The sequence below is a fragment of the Caretta caretta genome, chromosome 4, assembly GCF_965140235.1.
Source record: "Caretta caretta isolate rCarCar2 chromosome 4, rCarCar1.hap1, whole genome shotgun sequence".
In the NCBI taxonomy this organism is placed as follows: Eukaryota; Metazoa; Chordata; order Testudines; family Cheloniidae; genus Caretta; species Caretta caretta.
Window position 1 is genome coordinate 88,865,901 of NC_134209.1, and position 25,766 is coordinate 88,891,666.

At 39.6% G+C, this 25,766-nt stretch overlaps 1 protein-coding gene across 35 annotated transcripts in view; it reads left to right on the forward strand.

The window, feature by feature from the left end:
- The window catches only part of TENM3 (teneurin transmembrane protein 3), a 2,220,601-nt gene that overhangs the window by 1,513,990 nt on the left and 680,845 nt on the right, over nucleotides 1–25,766 (forward strand). For all 35 annotated transcript variants that reach the window (XM_075127819.1, XM_075127816.1, XM_075127814.1 and 32 more), the window contains one exon: nucleotides 11,010–11,097. The gene's annotated coding sequence lies outside the window, so the exon portion shown is untranslated. The remainder of the gene's footprint in view (nucleotides 1–11,009; nucleotides 11,098–25,766) is intronic.

The following is a 25,766-nucleotide window of genomic DNA, read 5'->3' on the forward strand; positions in this document are numbered from 1 at the left end:
AATCTTTGATTCCAAGCTGAATCAATTTTCATAAAGAAACGTTCTTTCCATAGAATATTGCTCACAATGCTACAGAGCATGATCCACGGTTTCTTTGGTTTTGCACACATTACACAGCATGCGCCTTTGTCTTTTTAATAAGTTTAACTTAACATTTTAAGGAACAATGACCTGCTAACACTTAAAAATGACTACTTCATTTTGCCTATCAGGACTGTAAATACAGTAGTATTTTTGATTTTTGAGCATATATCACAAAACCTTCATCTTTTTGTTTCTTTAGTCAATACTTCTTGCCATTCCTTGGCAAGCTCCTTGTGACCATGCTTTTAAATTATTGTCTACTTAAGGGTATCTTAATGTCTACCTGCTCATTTTTCACAGCTTGTTTTGCTGCTTTGTCAGCTATCTCATTTCCATATATTCCAATATGTGCTAGAATTCATACTATTGTTACACACCTAGCTTCTTGCATTATTTCCATTATTTCACTTATTACGTTATTTCTGCTTTCCCAAGTCCCTGTTCTGATTGTCATCATGCCTGACAAAGAATCAGATAAAATTACAGAGGCAGAAGTCACGCCTCTTACCATGACTAGGAACACAGAAGGCTGTTCCCACTCTACCCATGCACTCACCTTTTGATCCTTCTGGATAGATTTGGCAAAAATGGCCCCATTTTTCATAAATAAATTCAGAAATTTCATTGGTCGTAATATGTGGGTTTTTTCGTCTCAGTTTTTTCCATATAATTCCAAATCCACAAATAGGGGAATAACTGTCCAGCTGTAATTTGATTTTTCTGTAACTTAACAATTTTTAGTTTTCTCAATTTTTCTTTTTTACATCTCTCCTTTGCCTGTTTTTTAGACCCTGATAATACGAGGAAGGCTCCAGCAATCCATATAATTTTGTCTGTTAAGCACCCAGCAGTCCTTAAAAATCTGTTATGTACTTCATTTTCATTTATTCCCTTTTACCTTTGCCCAAAAGTTTAGCTCAAATAGTTTGATCCTTAGATTTATTGATGCTTCTCCAGTGGATATTTGCAGCATACAGACTGATGTTATCATTGGGCTACATACCAATTGCAGAGTTTTGCCCTGGAGCCGTTCCAAGTTTCTAAGAATTGTTTTTGAGGTGGAACCAAAAGCTTGGCATCTGTACTCAAAACTGATCTTAACAATGCTCTCTACATCATCATCATCAATACCTTTTTATCTGTACCCCATTTGTTTCCAGCTACACTGCAGTAAGTTCATCCTACATTTACATTTTTGTATGATATTATCCGAGTGACCCTTCCAAGTTAATTTATTATCAAACGGTACTCCTAGAGTCAATAAGATAGTAAGATACTGTTGCTGCTGGGCTTAAGAGCAGGCCTGCTAGCTTCCTCAGCCAATCAGGCGGAGTAGCCCATAAGGCAGCCTAACTGATGCAGCCCAGCTGTGCTCATTAGGCCACCAGGCACACACAGCTGCAGGGCCTTATTCCAGACAGCATGTTTGTGCACAAATATACCCTGGCCTATCAGTGAAAATTATTCACTCATTCTCACATGGGAGTTTGGATCGGTATTGGAGAGAGCTCAGAACATAGCCTCACAGAACACTCTTTTGAGGCATTCATGTGCACTCATGATAGAACTGTTTGTTATTTGATGGGCCAGATTTGAATTAAAAAATGGAGTGTTTAAAATAATATTTTGATACACCAAGAACCTGTCCCCCAAATAAGCCAGTGTTCCTTCCAAAACTTCAAATAACTTGATTATGGAGACCGTTCAAATCCAAATACAGACATTCCTTAATATCTGGCATTCAGAGATATTTGTTTTTTTGTCTCTCAGTTACCAATATTTAGCTTGTTCTGCATTCAGAGGGAATCTGCCATAGAAAAATGCACACAAAAGCACTTTATCATGTCATTTAATGCAGATACACTCTGCTCAGTTATACATGAATGTCCAGCATCTAAACTTCAGATCAAGAGTGACTTAGAAAACACTTTTAAATAAGTGTTCTATACAACTACAATATAATGATACCCTGAGCCCCAAATCAATTTAAAACTGTGAATGGTATTTATATTCCCAAAGTGAACATTGTTGCCACACACAATCATCCTTCACTTTTTAAAAAAATATATTTTTCAGATATACAGCCTCCCTGGCACAGGTGCATTTTTCACAGTACTGGCAGCAGCAGACCTAATTGCATTTCATGTAAATAAAGAATATCTACCTCTGTTTAAGCATTAATCTAGGTCAAAAAATGAGGTGTATTGTTTGTTTTAGTTTATGTAGCGCTTTACTGATTTGCTACAAAAAGTTTGTCTGGGAATGTGCTCTTGGCTTACATTAATTTAAGCAATGAAATGTTGCAGTTTTTACTAAAACTCCTTTTTCTTCAGTTTTCATTACTAAATGTTCTTTTCTCTGTGCTAGTGGGAATATAATAAATATTTTAATAGTGAAAAGGTGTTTTGGGGTTTTTTGTGGGACTTGCAGGGGGATTTAAGGTCTCTTTGGTTCTTCGTGAGTGCTGAAATGTGAAGTTCACAAAGTTGCATAGTTAATATTTAATTGAAGAAAGATGTTCTGGATTTTGAATCACTTGCACTAATAATTACAGCATGACAATCTTACTTCCGACCAGTTTCAGTGATGCCAAGTTTGGTCTGAGGAGAGAGAAACATGGTGCCTTGATTATCATGTACATTTTGAACATGTGCCCATAGATGATATTGCAGGGAGGACTGTTCTGTAATGTTACCTTCTCCTATGATACCAATTATTATAAGTGTGTATGATGGCTAATTGACACCCTGTAAATGGGAGGCTGCATCTCAGCAGGTTTTACCCTTAATACTGTGAAGATGAAAATAATATAAAAAAATGTGTTCAGTGGGAAAGAATTCCATAGACAACCTGCCACAAAAACATTTTCACTCATTAAAAGCCTAGGTGCAGGGTTTCTAACTAATGACATTTTTTAATACTAAAATGTTGTAATTTTCCATACTCTATTCCGGAAGCATTGTTATTGAAATTTACTTGCTATGGGCAGCTCTAGCAGCTGCTGTTAATAACAAAATGAATTAACAGCATGCAAGACTCCATGGAGTCCCTATAGGTATATTTCAGTTGCAAATGAGTCCATAATATGGGCACTTGCCATAGAATGGGCTAGCTCTCTTATACTATTATACAGTAACATTATTTTATTTTACTATGACAAGGCTTTAAAAATATATATTTGTGTAAATGCTGGTAGTAAATGTTCCAAAAGAATGTGTTTTTCGTCAGTGGGGAACCTAAGTTAAATGTTAGTAAAGAAAAATGTGGGTTCCAGAACAGCAAGAACCAAAAGATTTGTTACTAATCTGATAACGTGCACATTCAAGCATTCTCTTACATGCATTGTCTAAAGGAATGGCTTTATTCTTAACAAGGAAAACAATTAACACTTAAAAGTATTGAGTCTTCTTGTGGGATCAAGGTGCCTGCACTGTGGGCCCTTAAAATATTCTAGAAAGCAGTGTCCACTGGGGCTATACCCCTCATCTTCCCATCCCCATGCACAGTTTCAGGGGCTTAAAAAAGGTGAAAGGATTTATTATCAAACAGTACTCCTAAGGGTACCAAAGGGTCCCTGGATCTATCCAGGTCAGTAAAATCCAGTGTTGAGGGCTTTGCATTGTTGATTCTGAAGAGCTGCTTGCTGCAGTGGTACTGTGCTTAGGTACTTTTGAGTTGACAGAGTCCCGTGCTGAGGTCCTGGAAACATGAACATCGTGTTTAGCATGTGTGGGATTGAGGTTGACTTAGACCTTGTCTACATGGGGAAACTCAGGGCTTGTCTACACTGCCCCATCCTGTTCAAATAGGATTACATTAATGCGAACTAGGAATCTTTCAGTTTGCACCCTCAATGCCCACATGGGAGAGTTACAGAGCAGCACTTTGTGTACTGCTATGCATCCCCCCATAGTCTGAACTGTGGGGCAGTGTAGACATGCCCTCAGGAAAGTTTATTTAAATCAGGCTTTTAAATGGTTTAGTTAAACCACATTAAATCTCTCTGTGAAGGTGATTATTCAGAATTATAATGGCCTTAATTCTGCCTTTACTTGGTTTAGCTTTATTCACTTCAGAAATGAACTAAATTAAACCCCTGTGTGGACACACTCATTCAGAATTAAACTGGCTTTAATTTGGCTTTGTTTAATTCACTTCCAAAGTGAATGAAACTAAACTGAATTAAGGCCCCTTTAATTCTAAATGAGAGTGTCTACACAGGGATTTAATGCAGTTTAACTAATCCACATTAAATTAACACCTCAAGAGCTTGTCTACACAAGTGATCAGTTTACAACAAGCTGTGGTGTGAATCTTCCCTTACTGGCCTTACTGTCAGTGTTGACCTTGTTGATGCACGTTAACAGTTAATGTGCTTTGATCTAGTCCTGTTTCAAAAAAGGACTAGATCATGGCACATTAACAAACTGTTAATGTGCATCAGAAGGGTCCACATGGATAGTTAGTTATTCTGAGGCAGGCAGGTGCGGGGTATATTCACACCCTCACCTGCCATGAACTGAATGTTTGTGTAACAAGCCCTTATTTAATTCAGATCAATTTTCCTGAGTGTCCATTTGTAGACAAGTCCTAAGTCTAACATGAAGAATCCCACACCATTGGTTCTGGAATGTCACGTGTTTGGCATAAGCAGCACCAGAGTCCATGAGTTTGGGTTAACCAAGTCTATTATCAGTGATCCAGCCCTGTCAGCTTTAGAAAATTGCTTGCCAAAGTGGTTTTATGGTCATTATGAGCAACATCTTGATCCCCAGATCACAGAGTTGAATCCCTGGATCCACCAAGTGCCAAGGATATGGAATCATTGACTTTATGCTCAACATTAGTAGCACAGGGGTCCCTGGATTAATTCATATTGACTGAATCTTGGGCTGAGGACCTGGCATTGTCAATTCTATGTGTTGGTTAAGCAGCACTACTGTGCCTGGCTCCATTCATGCCTGAATCCAATGCTCGGAGAACTGCCCTACTATCTCAGGAGAGTTACAGGTCAAACTGGTTCTGTGGCTGGGATAAGCGATGCCAGAATCTTCAGATCTTCCTAGATCAAACAAGAATGGTGCCAGAGGTCTGGCTTCATCAGTGTCAAAAAAAATACGTCTGGCAAAATCAGCATCATAATCCTAGGACTACTGCTGGTTGACTGAGTCCAATGGTAAGAATATTTGACTCTGAGGCATCACTTTCCAAAGTGGCCAAGGTGCCCAGATCTGTCTAGGTTGATGCTAATTCTCTGGCTTCATTCACTTTATGTTCCATGTAACAGTTACTGAAATTCTGGATCTATGAGAGTCAACAGAGTCCACTGCAGAGAGTCAAGTTCTGCAAAGAGCTTCTCACCAATGCATCTGTATACATGGATGGACATTGAGGTCTTGTTTTTTTTTTTTTCAGTTACCTGCTTCTTATCTTAGGTTTTGTGGTTCTCTGTAACTTAGGGTTTTATCCTGTGCCAACATCTGCTGTACCTGACAGAGTATGTCTGTTCATAACCAGCCCTGTGAATGCCTCATTCAATCCTCTTCTTGATATTATAAATACCAGAACCATGACAACTTGGGATATTCAAGATGTTTAACAAAGAAAGACCAAAAAAGAGCATGCCTATATGCCTTCTCACCTCCCCTTTCCATCTGCAATAATAGTTTCTGTTAGTGAACAGGGATACTCCGTTTGATTTCTAACCTCTTCAAGGTTTGTGAGCTCTGCAGGAAATAAGGTTCCACTTCAGTGTCCTGGAACTGAGACCTGTGTTTTGGACTGCCAGACTTACTTCTTCTGATTAAATCCAAACCATTCTATACTCTGATGATCAACATCAAAGTGATATATTGTATCAAATGCCAAAGTAAAGGCTGATAGAACCAGCTGAGTCAGGATGCTTATATATTTGAAAGTGTAGCATCAACCATTGGATCAATCCAATGTCTTACCTGCCAGGGAAAGAGGAAGCTTTGGCAGACTCTATGAGCAAAGTTTATACTCAATAGCACAAGTGCTCTACCGATGTCTCCATCTTGCATTCTCTATTCTACAAAGTGGGGAAGCCCCAGCAAAGTTTTTTGCTGCCAATGGCGATGCCCATTGTCACTGGTTTTGCTTCAGGAATGAGCAAGAACCAATGTTACTGATGGACTCTTTTTGCTGGCACTGTTGTCCTCTATATGTTCCTTCTGATTTTGTTGATTCTGGAAGTCAGCTGGGACAAAGCTAGATCCTATTTTAACTATGAACAGAGCTTGACATTTTTTTATTATTAAATATTCTGTGTCTCATGGTGACCCCCTCAGTCGCTGTTCTCCAGTCTCTGGATCTTGTATCTCAGGGTTGAGATATCTTCGAGTCTCCACGCAAGGTGAAGTTCCTTGGGTTGACAGCTTGACTTCTGGTTTGCAAGGATTCTTGATGGAGAGTTGCCTGCTCAGTTCTGAATATTGTGTTGGAAAACTGGAAAATTTGACCCAGCTGACCAACTCTGGTGAACTGGAAGAGACTCTCAAGAGAGCAGCTCAAAAGAGAGTTGATTGGAAATGGTTTTCCCTTGTTATGTATTAGAATGCAATTGGCTGACATTTCAACTTTTCACTGTGTGGTACACAGGTCAGTAGTCCTTTTGTTCATGCTCCAGTAACCGGGTTAATGAAATGGTTGCACTATGTACTCACTAGGGCTGCTTGGGGTAGTTGTTTTGTCATGTGTGGGTTGTGCTCTGAGTTCTGTGGTGAGATGGATTCATTTGAACTACCCTAGGAATAGTCCCTTCTGTGTGTGAAGCTTTTTTTCACAAGACTCCTGGAGACTCTAGTCACACATTTGTCATACTGTTCTCCTCCATAGCCTTGTGACAATGCATTTGTTATAGCTGTTACTTCAGGACAGAAAGTTAATGAGATATACAGGCCCAATGACTCCATATGCCATATTATATACAGAAAATATGTCTCTATCTATGTCCTTATCCTAATTTCTGTCTTTGATGGTCTCTGTCCATCGTACTTGGGCCACTAGCCTGTCTGTATTTCTCCATGCCTTATTCATATCCAGGAAGATTTGGCTGCATGCTTTGGATATCCAGTGTCTTATATTTTCTATGAGGACCAGATTAATCCTCAAATTCCTTCCTAGTCCCCAAAAGCAGGAGGTGGGACTAAGTGGCCTTTCATCACAGCTCAAAGATTACCCAAATACATCATCTTATGTATCACAATTATTATGATAATGTGTTTTCCATAACATGTTTTCCCATGGGCTTCATCACAGAATTTTGTAAGGAAGCTACTTGAAGTTTTATATGTGCTTTTTAGCTATTTTTTCCTTCATTTGAGGCTTGTTTTGGGAGAGTGAGAGGTTGCTGTCATTTCTAATACATGTTTGACCTGGCATACAGAGTTGATGCTGATTTTTGGCAATTCTGCACCTTCATTTTCACCTAGAAATCTTCATTCCACCTTCCTTTTTAAAAATAAAAATAAAAATTACTGCTTACTAAACTCCCATAGTTGGTAATGTGCAGAGACTACTTGAAGAAACTGAAGGTTGCTTACAAGTAACTGGAGTTTTTGAGATGAGCCTCTGCACGTTCATATTCCTTACTTGCCTGCCCAGCTTCTTTTCAGTTGTAGGTTCAGAATTCCTGAAGTAGTAGATTCCAAAAGCTTGTGGTGCAAGCACTTTCATCCCTCAAGTGTGAATGTAAAGAGGCTCATTTCAAAGAAATCTAGTTACTAGTAACTAACCTTGATTGTATAAAATTTTAAATTTAATTTTTGTTTACAAGAAATAGAAAAAAATACACATCCATAAATTGTGTGTGTGTGTGTATCTATATAGGCACACATTCTCTTGTGACTCTCTAGTGTTGAACAGTGGGATTCAGTAATATTAGTGACCCCAAAGAGCATGAAGTAGCTCTGTAGGAACTTTCACACCTTGTTTCCACAGCAAAAACAAATAAACTTGATATCAGCAATTTGTTAAATGAACATTAAATCCGTTAACAAAAAGATGAAAACAACCAAGTTGAAAGAACACCCAAACATAGAATCCAAATTAAGTTAATGATAGATTCTTAACATTCTTACCAGTGGACTTTCAGAGACAGATCATCAGCTGGTATAACTCAATGATTTGTGTGTCTGGCCATCAAATAGTAAAACAGTTTGCATTGATTCTGTGATTCTCTAAGCTTTTTTCAGAGCTTTGTCTCCATATTGCAATTGCCATTCCATTTTTGTAGTGTTTAGTGACTTATTTGGAACAGAACATAAATACTATTTATCTATTTTGCATTTAGTGTGCATAATTTTTTTTTCACAGCTGTGTGTGATCCCAGGAAGGTTTTCTATCTATTTCCCCAATTAAAGGCGTGTGACAAGACATGTGCAGTGTCCCAAGATGTTAGGTCATTCATGACTGGGATTATTATCTGGGCTTCCATTATCCTGTTTTGAGTTTATCATCTCTTATAACATTATCTCTTCCTATGATTCAGTTAGGAGTTGGCTACACAAACTATAGGTGAGCCATTTTTTCAGAATGTTTTGCCATTCAGTATTGGTAGCTACTGTAATATCCATAGTCTCTGCCTCCATAAACTGAGATCATCACCCCTGAAACCCTTCTGAAGTGTGGAGAACATACTAAGAATGGTCTTCGACTATTTTTCAGATTATGATTTTACCATTTCTTTTCATATTCTGGTCCATCTACCAGGGATAACTCTTTTTTTAAAGTATCAGAGGGGTAGCCTTGTTAGTCTGGATCTGTAAAAGCTGCAAAGAGTCCTGTGGCACCTTATAGACTAACAGACATATTGGAGCATAAGCTTTCGTGGGTGAATGAATACCCACTTCGTCGGATGCATGTATTCACCCACGAAAGCTTATGCTCCAATATGTCTGTTAGTCTATAAGGTGCCACTGGACTCTTTGCCTCTTTTTTTAAAGGTTTCCTGTAAAAGCGGCTTGTGGTGGTGGTGGTGGTGGTGGTGGTGGTTTTAGATTTGGCCTGTTTCCTTTAAAAAGAAAATATTGGGGAAATTGTCCTTCATAATGCATTTTTATGGTATGATGTTGAAAAAACATTGAAAAGAAAACACCTTGTGGTGAAAAGATATTGGCACAAATGTGTTACATTTGACTCTTTCCTTTTTCATTCCATCGGCATCCTTTTTTTGTTGTTACAGAGTTCAGTATTTCTGACAGGCTCACAGAAATAATTGAGTGGACTGTAGACTGTATAGACTAATGTTTGGAGAGAAGTTCTAAAAGCAAAAATAATTGCAAAATTCAAATGTATGGCATGAAAATCTTTTTTTTTCCTCAGTGAGAGTACCAAAATTGAACATGTTTAGAATGTTAAAGAGAGTATGATAAGTATGAAGTGGTATTTTCAGAAGCTAGCATTATAGCACTTGATTCTGCACACCACCTTTTAATTACTAATTCTCTATTTTTGTGACTGACTGTACCCCAAAAGTTGCTGAAAGTTAAATGTAGAAAGTTACATTACAATTAATTTCTGAACAGTTAATGATGATTGTTCAGGAAAGTGACAATGTGAAAATGGCTTATTGCTCAATAAAGCTGCTCTCTATATGTATTCTACTTACTTATGAAATTAAGCATTGTCTTTTTGTTTGTTTTTGTTGCTTACTATTGTTGACTCTATTGGGTTTACAGGGCTATGGGAGAGTGAGTTAGAATGTTTTCTAGTTCACACATCAATAGAATTGTTAAGTTACAACTGAAAAATCATTATTATTGACAATGTTAATGCCAGAAAGAATGCAGCTAGACTTTCAGATCACAGGGTGAGTTTGGACAGTGACAGTTAGGAAATAACATTTTACTTGTGAGCTGACAAGATAAAATATGGAAATAAATGAGAAAAAACAAATATGGAATCCCCAAAAGTAATTCCTACTGTTGGTATAATAGGCTGGCCAGAAAACAAGAATTCTGTTGTTGTTGTTTTAAATTGAGGTTTGGACATCTGATTTTGTTCTGATATGAAACCAAAGCCTTTTGAAATTTGAGGGTGAGGAAGAGAGACTATCTCAGAATAGTCAATAACCCAGTGGTCAGTGGATATGGGAGACACAGATTCAAGTCCCTGCTTCAAATCAGGCAGAAAAGAAACTTGAACTACATTTTCCACATCTCAGGCATCTGCCTTAATCCATTGGCTCCCTAACTTTTTACTAAGGCAACCCACCAACTTCATTTTGTCTTTTGTTTGTTTGCTTGTTTATTTGTTAACATCCTTCCCAGGGTCTAAATTTGGGGTGGGAATGAAATCATAAGCCAGCATTGTCATCTTTGTCCTCCCCCACGGTGTGCTGCCACCTCCTTCTCTAGACCCTCCCTTCGCTCCCCAGGGCTTGCCCTCAGCACCAGACCTGGGACCCATCTACAACCTGGTCATAACCCACCTTTTTGAAAACGCTGCCCTAGCCACTAGGCTACTCTGGGGTATTCCATCCTGGACCTGACAAAAGTTTCAATGACTCTGATGCATTTCCACAAACAGTTTTGGTTTGTGATGGCTTAGAATTTCTTGATGGAAAACTTTCACCAAAGAAATTCTAGGTACAATCAAGTAAAATTACCTTTTTCCAATGCTGTAACATTACTCTAGCAATATCCATAATAAATATTCACAGCAGATAATCTACATTTCAATTTACCTTTTAAATAATATTTGAGATCCAATGAAGCACACATGCATTACTGTTAAACAGAAGACAACGATGATGACCCAGAACAAGATCAACATTTAGTATTTCTGCCCCTCAATAGAATTGAAAATTATTACGGTATTTTGTAATTAAGAATAATTATACATAGAATATTTTTAAAAGGTTCTCCTTGATAAATCCATGCTTGTGATCCATTTGATTACAGATTTCTGGATTGTTTGTGACCTGCTGGAGTAAAACCGTTGTATTAAACTCAGAAAACAAAGAATTCCTGAGTGAAGAAAGAAGAGAAGGTAAGTCAAAACATCCCAGGGTCTCTGGTTGTATTGGGACTCATAAATTGCAGTGAAGTGATTAAATGTCTAACTGATAATCACAAAAGACCAAGCTGTCCTTTGTCTCTGTACCCTACTTTCTAATCCATTACCAGTAATCTCTGCTGCTGGATCAATGATTATGTCCTTAAATTGTTATATTAACGATATTGGGTCAAGTCCAGAGTTGGTGTATATCAGCATAGCTCTAACTTAAATGGACCTATGCCTGTTTACACAAGCTGAGGATCTGGCTCATCTCTTTTTTTCTTCACCCTTCCTTTTTTCTCATTCTATTTCCTATCCCCCACCCCATATTTACTGACCTTGAAAAAAGACATCATTAACAAGTAAATTATCGTATTTCAGTATTGAGTTTAGTTATCGTGACCTTTATCTTGTGTTCTGAATATAAGCCACAGTGAGGTATTCATGCTATACCATGGTAAATATTTGCTTTTTAATGGTACATATTCTTGCTTAATATTTTGGAACTTTTAGCAGTAGCCATGAACTTTAATAAACTCAGTTAAAAGCACCTGAGTTATAAGTATGATATGTTAAATGTCTATGTTCACCTGGAAGAGTTTGTGTTAGGCAGCAATCTTATTCCCAACAAGTCTTGATCCTCCTGAGGAGCACTTACATGGCAACCATAGTGAATTGAATTGTACCTGGTTATTTTTTTCTCTGGTTATAGCTCAGTGAGTTTTCTCAATGGTAGCCAACGTCTAGTAATTTAAAGCTTGTGAACCTTGAAAAAAGGGTTTGTTTAAAACCATATTCTGGGGCTTTTCCACCAAATGGAAATTGTGTTCTACTAGGGAACTGCAAAAGATTTTAGAACAGAATATCTGATAAGCACTCTGCTCATTAATGTTTGTACAGTAGTCTGCCTTAAAGATCTACAGTCTCCTGGAGCAAATCATTCAGAATTCAACTGCACTCTTCAAGTTTAATGTGTTGAGCTCTTTGAGTTTCCCTACCCCCTCCTGATTGATGGTTTGTTTCTTCTTTTAATACAAAATTCAGTAAAATTTCCCACAGTGAAAAGGATCTTTTTAATTATGAAACACCAGCATGTGGGAATGATTCAATTTACACATCAGAAAAGTTCAGTTACTTAACCATAATTTATTTTGGTTCTGATCATTCGTGGACCACAAATTCTTTTTTATGAGGGGGGGCAACCAAAACAAAACAAAACAGGAAAATGCTTTAAAAGGTGCCTCACTCTGTCACCATAATAATAGACATTTTGTTACACACTTATCCCTTTCTCCTGTTGTGAGATTTAATTTAAATGTACAAAGCAGGTCCTGAACAACACAATGTTCCCCTTGAATCTGACATAGATCCAGTATATGAGAGAAGAGCTAGGGGTGTCCAGCTCATGGAACTGTGACGATAAGAGAGAGTTGCAAAATAAGATAATTGGGGTTTAAATGTTGCACACAACACCACTGATTGCTTGGGGTTTCTTTAATATCCTTCTCAGGCACTGACTTTTATTTTTCCCCATGGGGGTCTAAGAGAAAAGTGATAACATAGGCCTTAAAAAAACCACCCTGAGTAATTAATCAAAACTGAAATAAAGCTCTGGGAGGAATGGATGGGTTGTGTACACATCCTGCATGCGGTGTAAGACTCCTTTATTGTTTTGTATTCAGAATGTAGTAAAGCTTAAGACTTACCTTGGTTAAGATATAGCAGGTTTTAATGATTTACAATTGTAGATTTCATCTGTAGCCTTCCTTAGAAAATCAGTGGAGTAAATTTACCCTTGTATTTAAACAGCATAGGGAAAAGAGAGCCAGTAGAAATACCCATAATTAATTTGTATACCTGATAATCGGTATTTTAAATAGAATTATTCTATGATACCAGCCCCTTTTGTAAATTTTCAATCAATTGTGCATCATATTCCTTATGCACTTTGGGAAAGTTAATGTGCAAAAAGAAACTTATGGAGTTAAACTAGATTTGTATTTTTAGATAAATTGTCAGTGCAGTATGCAGGGAATTAGGTACACAACTCTTAGTATTGCTAATAGGAGTTTGTGTATCTAATTTCAGGCACGCTGTGCTGAAAAGGTAATCAATGTTGGCTTTGTGCTATAAAAATATAACTCAATATGCAGTGCAAAAGCCATATTCTGGTTAAATGAAGTACATTGTTGATTATATTCCTTCATTTTTTCTAGCATTTTTCTAGCATCTCTGTTTTTACCTCAGAAAAACAGCTTTCTGCAGCTACCACTATAGTAAAGCATGTCAACCTTCTCTTATCTGATAAATATCCACTTTTCAAACTCTTCTCATCAATTGTTTGAAAGATGCTCTCTCTTACACTGCATTTAGACTTTAATAGCTAATGTATAAACTTGAATGTTTTTAGTGGTCCTGTGAGAGAGACACTGAAATAACTTTTCATAGCATCTGTACTTTATGTTGGTTGGGTATATTGTTACCCAACAACATAGGCATTTCCCTTTGTATGGTTTAGGAATGGGAACAAAAATAGAGCTAACATGTATCTACAACATGTAACAACATGAGATTTTCTCTTCTTACCAGGCTGGTGTAAGCTTGCCACTCTACCAGATGGACTTCACAAGTTCCTGTTAACACCACTACAGCTACTGCTAATTTATCTGTACCCTGTGCACTAAAATTCTTGTCAGCAACAAGAAATAACATAGGGCATATGATGGCAGCAGTAATAGGGCTCAATTAATAGAATAATTTAACGAGTCTTTTCTTTATGCAGGGCTGGCCTTACCATGAGGCGAACTGAGGCGGCCACCTCAGGTGCCAGACTGTGCGGAGGGGCACCACTAAGACCCAGAGTATAGAAAATTGTGTCTGCTGTTGGTATATATGTATTCTCTCTGCTCTAGATGCACAGAGATGGTGGAGTGCTGTGCTGGCGGAAGGAGGGCACAAGAGACCTTTCAAAGTTTTGGCCCAGGCGAGGGGGAACGGGGGCGTCATTTGAGCTCCCCACCTCGGGTGCCAAAATGTTGTGAGCTGGCCCTGTCTATATGTAATTTTGATGGTTCTGTGACTTTCATGCAAAAAGCCAAATTAAGGTTAAAATGTACCTGTCAGTTCTATCCAAGAGCTAATTTTACTAATTCCTTGAGATCTCTGTGCATGAGAAAGGAAGCTTGAATATTTTGCTTTCTTAACATGTTGTTCTAATTTATGCAAAGAGTACTTGCATTCAACGGTTAAACCATTTTGTTCTTACTTCACATCGTAAAGTCACCCTTTATTCTGATATAGAAAGTGAACTTTTGACGTCTCACATCCTGATGCAAAAATAACAGCTATAACCCATCTTTAGTTTTTTATACAAGAATTAATTTTAAACTATTCTCTTTTATTTCCAACATGAACACATCTAGTTTCACAAACACTCAATTTCAAATGAGGTTTTTTTCAGGGTTTTTTAACTATTATAACACTATGTGCTTTTTTTGGAGTTGCAACAGACCAGTCAGCAAGCGATCCTGAAGATGCAGCTCCTTCTTATTGTTTCTTTAGTATGTCCGTCAGTTCATTACCAAACAAGCCCTGTGGTTTTTCTTCAGATAGGCCTGTGTTGCTGGAATTCTAAGCAGGTCACAGTATTTCTGTGTAGGCTAGGGTGGCCACAAAAATCTACAAATTTGGTTTACAGATGATAGGGATTTCCATTGTGTGTGTGTGTGCGTGTGTGTAGTCTCTTTAAACAATTGTAACACCACATTCTGCCAGTCCATTAATTTGTGGGTGTTTTGGACTGTAAGTAATATGCTCAAATCCAGAGACCCCTGTGTGAAGATCTCAAAATTTGTAATAGCAAATTGAGGTCCATTGTCATTCCTCCCTATTTTCAGACACCCAAATCTGGCAAAAGTAGCTTCTGGTTTTAAGATGATCTATTTTGAAGTGGCCTCCTCTAGTTGAGGTACTTGCAGTTAGTTTGAATATCCATCAATGACAACCAAATATTATCTTCTCTGTAGAGTGAAAATTTTACCTAATCATGTTGAATACTTCATTTGGGGTGTCTGTACTTAATAGCTGTTCTTTAGGTATGGGTGGCATATGCAACTGTGTTGCTCAAGCAGTTACCACAATTTATGATGAATTTGTGTCACAAATACCTTTGTTCATGTCTAGCCAATACATTATCCTTTGTGCTCTCTTTTTGAGTTTTCCATTTCAATGTGCACTTCATGAAGTATAATTTTTGAGCTTTAATGGGATCACAATATGCTTACTTTTAAGAACATTATCCAACAGAAAGAGCTTATATCTGTAATGTAACTATTGCTTAGCTGTGAATTGATTTTCCCGTCCAGAATTTACAGTTTATAGTATCTCGTCGTCTTCTGCAGAAATTTGCAGCTGTTCCCATGTGCATCATAACAGAGCACCTGAGTACTTACCAATGTTGAATTCCACTTCCACAGAGAGGAAGTGTGGCTGAAATGTGCTGTGCCCCAGCTGACCTCAGCTAGTGGATGGTTCCTTGGGGACTGTTGCCACCTGGCATAGGCTAGAGCAGACCTCCAGGCTGCAGTTCTCTGTGGTGGGACCACAGGGAGAATTGCGGCGCTATAACAAGCTCCGTAACTGCCCCTCCTTGCTCCTGTGCCAAGTGGATCTCAGTCACAGCAGATAATCTCTGAGAGGCTAGGCTTGTTTTGTAGTAAACTTCTTATACATGCTAACAATACCAGGAATAGAGATATTCTTTTACCTGTAATAACTATAATATGTGTTTGTTAGAGTGGGGCAGCATCTTACCACTGCAGAAATTGATAGTCCATTGCATGCTTTCATGACATTTCCTTCCTTCTATAGTGGAAGTCTTTGTCGGGTTGTTGCATAGACATGCAAGTACCATACTGATTTCAATACCCATGTTCAACATATATGCAGTTGGCATGCCACTGGCATTTAGTGTGGTAGATCAGTCTTTCCCCACCAATAGCAGCTGCCGAATGAAATCAATGCTCAGTGCCTCCATGCCACACCAGTCACTGGATTTCTTACTGTATGTTCAATTCCATACAAACATTTAGACCGTCTGTAATAGTTTTTGAACCCTTCCTTGCACTTTTCCCATGAGGAGTTGTGCTCTCTTGTACACACTGTGCACTATAATGGGTCTCATCTCAGGTAGTGGCAAAGTGTCACGTATAAATAAACAACTTCCTGGAGTGAATTTTATGGTATAGTCATATTTTTGACATCCTGCTATGTCAACCTCATACAGAGTTTCTTGACTCTCCTATTCACTTAAGGCCTTTAATTTCAATTTTGCCTGAACCACTGCCTTGTCAGATTTGTATGGCCTTTTCTAAGCTTACCTCACAATGTCTCAGCAGGTTGTTCACATCTCCTACCCACACTGTAACCCACTGCCAGCTTCTTCTAATCACCAAGTCTTTCAAGGAATCCAAAACTATAAGGCTGCTGGGTCTTGCAATTTTAGGTGTAAAAGAAAATTGTTGTAGGTTTCATTCTTCATGGGCATACAATAAACTTCAAACTGCTGTATAAGGGTAGGAAGCTCTTGAAAATCTCTAGGACATCTGCATGAGCTACAGTTGTTAATAAGGCCCCTTTCATGGCACTGCTCATTGTGTATGCATTTATTCCAGTCATATATACCAAGGACCTCTGTTTAAAATGTTTCTGTGACTCCTCTGTATCACTCCCACTTTTTTTCAACAGTAGTTTCAGGATATCCACCCTTCCTGGATATTTATGTGTGGATCAGATATCTAAAATTTCAGTGGAAATTATTCCTCCTGTCAAATCTGTCTACTTCTAGTATCATGTATTATTCTTCTCATTGATGGAAGAAGGAATTGTATTCAACTACTTAATCATTTTCTTCCCTCTTTACATATATATATAACACCACAGAAAGCAACCTCTGCTCTTAGCGGCAGCCTAAGGTTCTCTGCTCCATTGAGCAGTTGCAGAACGCTGCATTCCAATATTAATCTTTTTACTGTGCAGCCACTTTCAACATCCTTACACAAAAATTACAATTTCTCTACATATTTGTCTGTCTGTCATATGTTACAAATTTGGTCAATGTTCGGTTATTAGATGGTTCCATATCTAGCACTACATTAACAAATGCATTGCTGGTACTTTGTTCCTTGCTGTGACTCGAAAGTACAGACCTCACTCCTTATCCCTGCACAAGATCCTTCATCGAGCTCTGCCTGCTTGCCAACCATTCTTGGGCTCCTAACAGAAAGTGTCCGTTGGAGACCCTGCTTTGAGCTCCAGCCACCTGCTGATGCATTCTGGCTTTGCAGCAGGAGGCACCAGTGAGAGACCCTTTGTAACGCTCCAGCCAATCACATACTGAGGATTCTATTTCTATGGGGATGAGGGGGCTACAGATCATCAGGTGACTAGGTTTGACATGTTCTGGGAAGTATTTTAATCCCTTGCCATATTTCAAAGATGAAAAATTCCTTATTATCATTTGCTTTTGTTTTTAAGTCCATCTCTGTAGTTATTGGTGCTCTTTTCCTTTGAGATATTTCTTGAGCTACATACACTATAGGAGTGAGAACCCTGAGAGATGGTGGGCCAGATCTTGACCCCTGCATCTGCAGTGCAAAAGCAACTGGAAAACTATCAACCAGTAATCCAGGGATTATTTGTTATTTGTGTTATTGTAACACCTAGGAACCCTGACAAAGAACCAAAAGACAGTCCCTGCTCCAAATAATTAAGTCTAAGGCTAGAAATAACAGTTGGATACAGACAAGGAAGTACAAGGAAAAGTGAGACATTATTGGTCGGTGTGATTAGGCGGTTAAGCACACCAGGAGCCTAACAATTGTCAATTGTTTTTGTAGGCATCTCAGCAAAGGAGAGTTTTAAGGAGGGATTTAAAGGAGAACAATGAAATGGCTTTGCAGATGCTTATAGGGAGTTCCCCCAAGCATGAGGAGCAGCATGGGAGAAAGCACGAAAGGTGCTTATTTGAAAATTTAACAAGTGGGTAATGGAGGCAGGAATTGACTTTTAGATAAGTGTAGGGTGGGGATTTCCCTGTTGCGGGGGCATTGCTAGGTGGGATAAAGTCAGCTGAGTAACTGCTGCCACTCACTCCTTTCGTCCCATAATGTAGGAGGTATGGTTGTGGAAAAGAGAGCAAGGGTGGGGAGCTACAATGTCAAGACTATGGCTTCAGTAATGGCGTCTTGAGTCCCTTTATTGACTGATGCAACTTACTGTAGTTCTGCATTCCAAACCCATTTATCTTTGGTGGAAATTTTGTTCAGTGAAGGTAATAGAACTTGGTTCCATGTGATCAAAGAAAGTTACTCTCACAGCTAAACTGTAAAGTTTGAACTAAATGTAGGGGAATATACTACAATCAGCATTTAGGGAAATGTTTTCAAGGGAATAGAAGTTGAGGTTTGCAAGATATTGCAGGTATAACTTAACTGAAAAAGGTGACTGTGATTGAGAGGCACGTTGGGTGTAAATGACTGGGTTTTTCAGGTTTCAAAAAAAAAATCTTTTCATTTCTTTTTTCCTCATACCATGCATCATTCGATGCCAAAAAAAGCACTTAACCATTGTTAAAAAAACTAACTAAATAAATAAATCATGAAAGCCAGTCTCATTTTTTCAGCACAGTAACAACCTCCCTACCGAAAAGTAGCCCAAGTGATGCTTTAGACAATGCTGCCTGTATGTTGCAGCACATCTGTTGTAAAACTGTTTCAATTATTCTTCAACAGCTCAAGGATGGTCTCATAATGCATGCTGTTATCTCTAAGAGTAGCATGTTATTTCCATACAAGAGGTTGAAAACCTTTTTCTGATGTGGTCAATTAAGGGCTCTTTGTACTCATTTCTAAGACCAATTTGTGATACATTTTATGTTGTGATTTCCTATTTGTGTTCATATATCCATCTGACCTGACTAGCCTGGGGGAGATAAGTCAGGCGCCATAGAAATCAAGAGAGCCTAGAGCTGATAGTTCTCATAGTTTTCAGTGAGAACGTAACAATTTTTTTAGCATTCTGTCTTTTTGTTGAAGTAGCTTAATATCCTCACACTTCATGTGCAATGATGAAAGCTCTTTTATTCAAGTGTCAAGTTACAGTAGATTTGTACTAAGTATAACAGCTCTTTCTAGGAAGGGTGGAGTGTGCAAAATAAAGGCTGGAACAGTTCTTCCCCTCCTATATCAGACTTTGACCTAAAGACCTACCCTAGTGTGGTTTGGAACAGGTTTGAAGAGTCCATTTCCCATCTAATGAAAAGAGACAGTGGGGGACATTTTCAGCCATTCTTTACTTTGTGCTTGATGGCAGCCTGGTGTCATATTGAATTGTCGTCCATGTTCTTTGCTCCAATATCAAACATCTACCCATAAGAGCCAGTGCAGTGACTCAGCATGCTAGGGGCTAGCGTACAAATTATATTGCTCACAAGAACCATTGTAGCGTTACTGCTAGACTAAGCACTTCTGGCCATGGTGAGCAAAAAGTTTAAAGGTGTTAGGCAAGGTGGTCATTCATAGATCTGATTGCCTTTTAATGGAAAAAGAGAAATCAAGAGAAGGGTCATTAGAATGACATTGAACAATAAAACAGACAGAGACAGCTGGAAAATAAAGGGCTAGGTATGTCTAGACTTCATTATCCAGAAGTTGTCTAGTGGCAAAAAAGTACCACATTTTGGAGGAAGAGAGCAAATTCAGGATGTGAGTTGAAAATCTAATTCACTGATTAATGCCAGTGTCAAAGACTATTAAAATATCCCAAAACACATGTTGTAGGAATTGCTTTATTACAACAGTATGGAATTTTACTGGAGCAAATTGTTCATTTGTTCAGATGTCATTTAAGGAGCTCAAGGGTAAATGTTATTTTTATATTTTGAGGGGTTCCCCTCTAAGATCACACTGAGTTTTGGAACAGGCTCCAAAAACCTCGCCATCAGTACAATTTTATAAGCTCTGCATGTGTGACTTTCTTAGTATGTGAAACTGAACGGAAGACTTGAGATGTACTATATGCAGCTCAATTCCAATCTGTTTTTTAACAAAGCCTTTGACATGTTACATTATGTCACATCCCAATTTAATGTAAAGTGACTTCCTGTGTCCAACAAGAAACACATTTAAGGGGAATGCCAAGCACTCTGTTATTTTCCTTGCTGTTGAATTGGCAGGCACGTTGCCATGTTCTGTATCTTGGGAAGATTATTTGTCAGCAACAGTGCTTGCTCTGCTGGTAAAAGAGGCATAGGCTGGTATTCTTCTCATCTGCCCTCTGCATGGCAGACAGAGGTCGTTATGTATTTAGTAATTGAAACTGAACTTGGTCTAAGCAGCAATGTCAACCTGGCTTCCAGAAATATCTAAAATATAAGCAAAAAGAAAAGGAGTACTTGTGGCACCTTAGAGACTAACCAATTTATCTGAGTAGCTCACGAAAGCTCATGCTCAAATAAATTGGTTAGTCTCTAAGGTGCCACAAGTACTCCTTTTCTTTTTGCGAATACAGACTAACACGGCTGTTACTCTGAAACCTAAAATATAAGGTAACTGTGCCTAAATCTAGGAGTTCAAAGAGTGATTTTTGAGACCTGGCAAGTGTTCATATTACACTTGGATAAATGGTCTAATCTCAGCTTTAAATGCTGAGAATTACATGCCATTTCCCTTCAAGCAATAAATGTTCTTTTGTCTATCCAGATTTTGTTATGTTTTCCACAGGTAATTCCTAACAGTGCTTCTCTGTGCCCTTAAAATATCAAAACCTAATCAGTCAGCTGGCAGTAAATGGAAAAAATAGAAATCCATAGCAAAGATTAGTAATATCTAAAAGTGGTTTAGAGGTCCTAGTGGGATTCCTACCCCTTTTAGCAACAAAGTTCAGAGTGAAAGAATATGCACAGCTTACTTTGTCTTCCTATTTCTTTTGATCTGAAAGAACAATCAGATAAGGCTGATTTCTGAAGACAGTTCAGAATGAACATATTTCAATTGCCCCCAGTGATAACCATCATTGTCAACAGGAGGCATTCCAGGTACTGACACTAGAGCCTTAAATGTTCAGCTCCTGAACATTTCATCTTTTATTTTAAAAACTACTGCTGGGAACTCTCTTTATAGAATGCAATGGATGATGAGTATTTAGAGGAAGAATGAACCCTGAAGGGGAATAAAGACTGAGCCTCAGAGACCATCACCAGAGGGAGAGAATAATTTAAGGTTAAGGTGAGGAATTTCATGCACACAAAAAAGCTGAAGCTGTAGAAAGAGCATAATAAATAGTCTAGAGTTATGCAAGCTACAAAATTTCAAAGAAAGGTCACAGGTGAAAAGGAGTTTGGGCTCTCTCTCTAATGGACATATATTCACATCACAGAACCACTGCACTGTTTGTCAAAGCTCAGCAGAGGCTCAGAACTAATGTGAAAGTGTGGGGCAAATCAGGATTGAGGGGTCTGGACGGAATTGAGCACAGAAACTTGCACAGCTTCCACATGCATGATGTGCAGTTCTAACCAGTGTCATCACTCCCTCACTTTTATAGGTGTTACTGTTACCCACAAAGATAAGCTTTCAGTTTCTAAGGACAGCATTGATTCTGGCACAGTGTAAGACGTTACATTGTCCATTATGTAACTCTTGCCACTTTATGTATGCCTCTGATTGTTTTAAAAATTTAAAGAAGTACTTTTAACTCATCACAGGAACTAGCTCCCATGAATACTGAGCTATATTAGTGGTCTGTGCTGAAGATCAATAGACAACTATGTTTACCATTGTCCAAATTATTAGCTGGCAGTTTGGTACATCTCAAAAATAGCTATAATTAATGTCCTTGACATCACCCTTTTAATATAAATAGGTAATTTTGAATATAAGGTGTAAGTTTTTAACAGTGAGAATAATTAACCATTGGAACAATTTACCAAGGGTCATGGTGGATTCTCCATCACTGACCATTTTTAAATCAAGATTGGATGGTTTTTCAAAAAAGTGTGCACTAGGAATTATTTTGGGGAAGTTCTGTGGCTTGTGTTATACAGGAGGTCAGACTAGGGGATCACAGTAGTCCCGAGTCTGGCCTTGGAATCTATGAATGGAGGGACTCAAATCAATGTGTACTACTTTTAGTTAAAAGTGAAATTATAGTTGAAAAATGCCTGTAAAATGACACCTTCCTTGTTATCCAATCTGCATCAAAGAGCATACAATTTTTCACCAGTTTTGACAGTGTGTGGAAATGACATTTACTCACACTGGCCCCAATCCAAAACCTATTGAAGTCATTAGTGGTCCTTTCGTTGATTTCAGTGGGCTTTGTATCAGGATCCTGGGTCCAGTTGTGCAGTCCTGACTGGGCAGAACTTCCACTTGACTTTGCTAGGAGCAGTGCCCAAATTATGAGTTTGGGATTGGTTTTATAGTTTCTGTCTAATTTCTCAAATGTATTTCTATATGTTGTCTCAAGCCAGCCACATCAAAAATATACTTTGTAAATGTTCAGATGCATTTTTTTAATATGCTGCTGCATATTTGTTTACTCATAAATATCTTTGTGTGTTATTTGAAGCAAAACTATGGAAAGAGACAAATGACTTATAAAAGAAAGAGAGGATGTTCATATTCAATTAAATAAACTATATAGCTAAACTATCAATTTGGTCATAAAATCTTCTTGATAGTTGCTTTTCCCCTCTGTATTTTTAAGATAAAAATTCATATTAGAAGTAAAAATCAATGAAATTTTTTCACCACATTAATGAAAGGCAAAGAATGGAATAATTTCAGTTCTTGCTATGATGAAACACAGTAGTTTAGAAGGTAAGAACGACCTTTCATCTTGATATGAGGCCAAGTAAAAGAATTTGAGGTCCAGGCCTGAGGAAAAATTGTGTGTGTGTGCGCGCGTGCACGTCTGATTCCCATGAATCCTATTTTACCTGTCGTCCAGATTTTTTGTATCATGGTGGGTTAGTGATGTGTCTGAAGGTGGTGATTGTAGCCTGAGGTTTACCCAGAATGTAGTTGTACTCCAGTGAACAAGCCTCAGCAGCTACAGGTGTTGCCTGCAGCCCCATTGAAGCTTTTTGGAATAAAACTTATAAGCAAGTCCCCCGCCCTCTCTTTACTGTATTTTTCATAATTACTTCAGTTAAAGATAGGTGAGACCAAAATGCAGCCTCCAGGCTAAACATGGCTTATAAATGTAAGTGGAGGAATAGTCCTGCTATTGTGCGGAACTTTCCTGGCTTCTGCACTACCCCGGAGAAGTGGGCTAGCGAAAGGATCTAAGTCCTCGCTCCCACTTCTTTCACCCAGTGGCCTCCCTGCCCTTGAGGACTCCCCTTCCACTCTCCTGTCTGGTAGAGTCCTTGTAACCCCAACAAGGCTGGGCCCAGGATTCCTGGGGGGCTCGACCCCCAACCCTGCTGTGGTCACCTAGGACAGGGGCTAGGGTGTCGCCACTCCGGGGTACTCTCTCTGCAATGGGCACTTCTCTGACCCACTGACCATTACATACAAGTTAAAGCAAATGCAAGTTATTTAATCAACAATTAATTTTAAAAAGAATAAGGAAAAATGGGAAAGGTTAAAGGAAACACATCACCCCGCTCTGTGGCAGGGAACATCACAAACAGTGTCTCTGGAATGTCAGGGCAGTTCACAGTCTGTTCCTTGTAAGTCCCAGGCCTTCTTCTCAGGCCCTGGCTGTGCTGCAGGGATGCTGTGGGTTGGACACTTGCTCTGGTGGTGGCCACACGCTCTCAGGCTCTAAGTGGTAGGACCCTTCTTCCCAGTGTTGCCCCCACCCTGTCGGGGTTACGATCCAAGCCTGGCCTGCAGAGCCTCTTGGCTGAGGTGTCTCCCTGTGCTGGGCCTGCTGCCCAGGGCCCCCCTCGCTCTCCCTAGCTGCTCACCACACCCAGCTCCGGACTGCTCCAGCCCCAGCTCCCTTTCCTTCCTGCTTTCTCAGCCCTCATTGCTTCCTGGCCCCAGGAGGCATCTGCTACAGGGTCCCTTCCCTTCCCCCATACCACCCTACTCCCAGATCCCTGCAGCTCCTGTTTCCCTGATCCTTTCCCTCCTCTCCATTTCCTGCATTAACTAGACCTGCACAGTTACATGCTACCAGGCTCCTTTGCTCCCCACTATGGACTCCCTGGCAGGTACCTGCTACCCTGAACCCTCTCTGATCCCTGCATTTTCTCCCCTAACCTCCTAGAGCTTCTGTATCCCACCCCACCCCCCATCCCACCAATTCCCCACTATCCCATCTTCTAAACTGATCCTCTTTTTCCCCACCCCCCTCATCCTGGGAGTTTGCTTGTGGAGCCTGATGGTCTTCATCCCCCACCCCTCTGCAGGCTTCTCAGGGCAACTGGCTCCCCTGTGCCTTCCATCCTCCTTTGAGTGGTTATCAAGGAGAGTCACTGTCCCCCCAATGCAATGAGGTGCCACTCCCCTCTGACTAGCCAGACATTGCCAGCTCCCACCCATAACCTCCTGAATTCTAGATCCAGCCTTCGGAAAATCAGATCTGGGAAAGCCCCACCTTAGCAGGCTGGGAATCCCATCTGGAGTAGCCCATATAGGGGCAGAGGAAACCCCGTGACACTGAGAAAAGGCTTTCCCTGGGGCTCTGTCTATCAAAGGCGAGGATCAGGCCTTCTACCCTTCTCACCCTTAAATATCAAGAGCATGGGAGGGATGATGTCTTCCCACTCTGGGAATGAGGATGAAAGGTAATTCCTCCTCCCCTATTTTTGGTTTTGGGCTTTGAGGGAGTGAGGATGGGGGAGAGGGTAAAGGTAAGTTTCTCTGTCCTTCCCACCTCACCCCATTGCCCTGGCTCAGCCCTCCATCCCCCACCTCTTCCCTCTGCCCTGGGGTGCACATTGTTTTGGGGAGCCACTTCAACACACCACCTCTGCTATGGCTGCACATTGCCTCCCCAGGTAGCTGCTTAGAGTGGTGCTGCCCTGATTGCTCTGCTTCCAGCAACACCTCCTTCTCATTTCCCCAGGGTTTTCCTTCCTGCTCTGGGAACTGCTGCTGCTTCTGGCCAGGAGCAAGGCAGAGTTAAGATTCTATCATCTTCCTCCATATTTCCCCCAATCCTGAGCAAGGGCTTCCTGCAGGAGAGCAGCAGGATATGAGACAAAAGTAGGGCAGCAAAAGGTATGGGGCATTCATTGACTTTTGGGGAAAAGTTTTTTGTGCCGCTCCATGTGTGATGTTCCTAATCAGTCAGTCAGCGAGTCTTTAATGTTCCTCATGTGGTTGTCCTCCCACAAACAGTGGCATGGGACCATTTAGGTGACTTTTTTTACACTTGTGTAAAATGTCCTGCGTGGAGCTTACACAAACTTTGGCAGCTATGGGAACAGGTGACTGCCATGGCCTGGGAGGGCAAGAGATAGGGAGTGGTGGCTGCAGGCCCTGCTCCATAATTGCATTATTGTGAGAGCTCCTGCAGCAAGAGCCAAAATCCTCTTCCATTCAATAAATATGCAAGAGTAGGCAGTACTGTGCTGGTCACACACTGGGAGGAGGCAGAGGAAGATAAAAAGTCAGAAGGTGGACTAAAAAATCATGATTTAA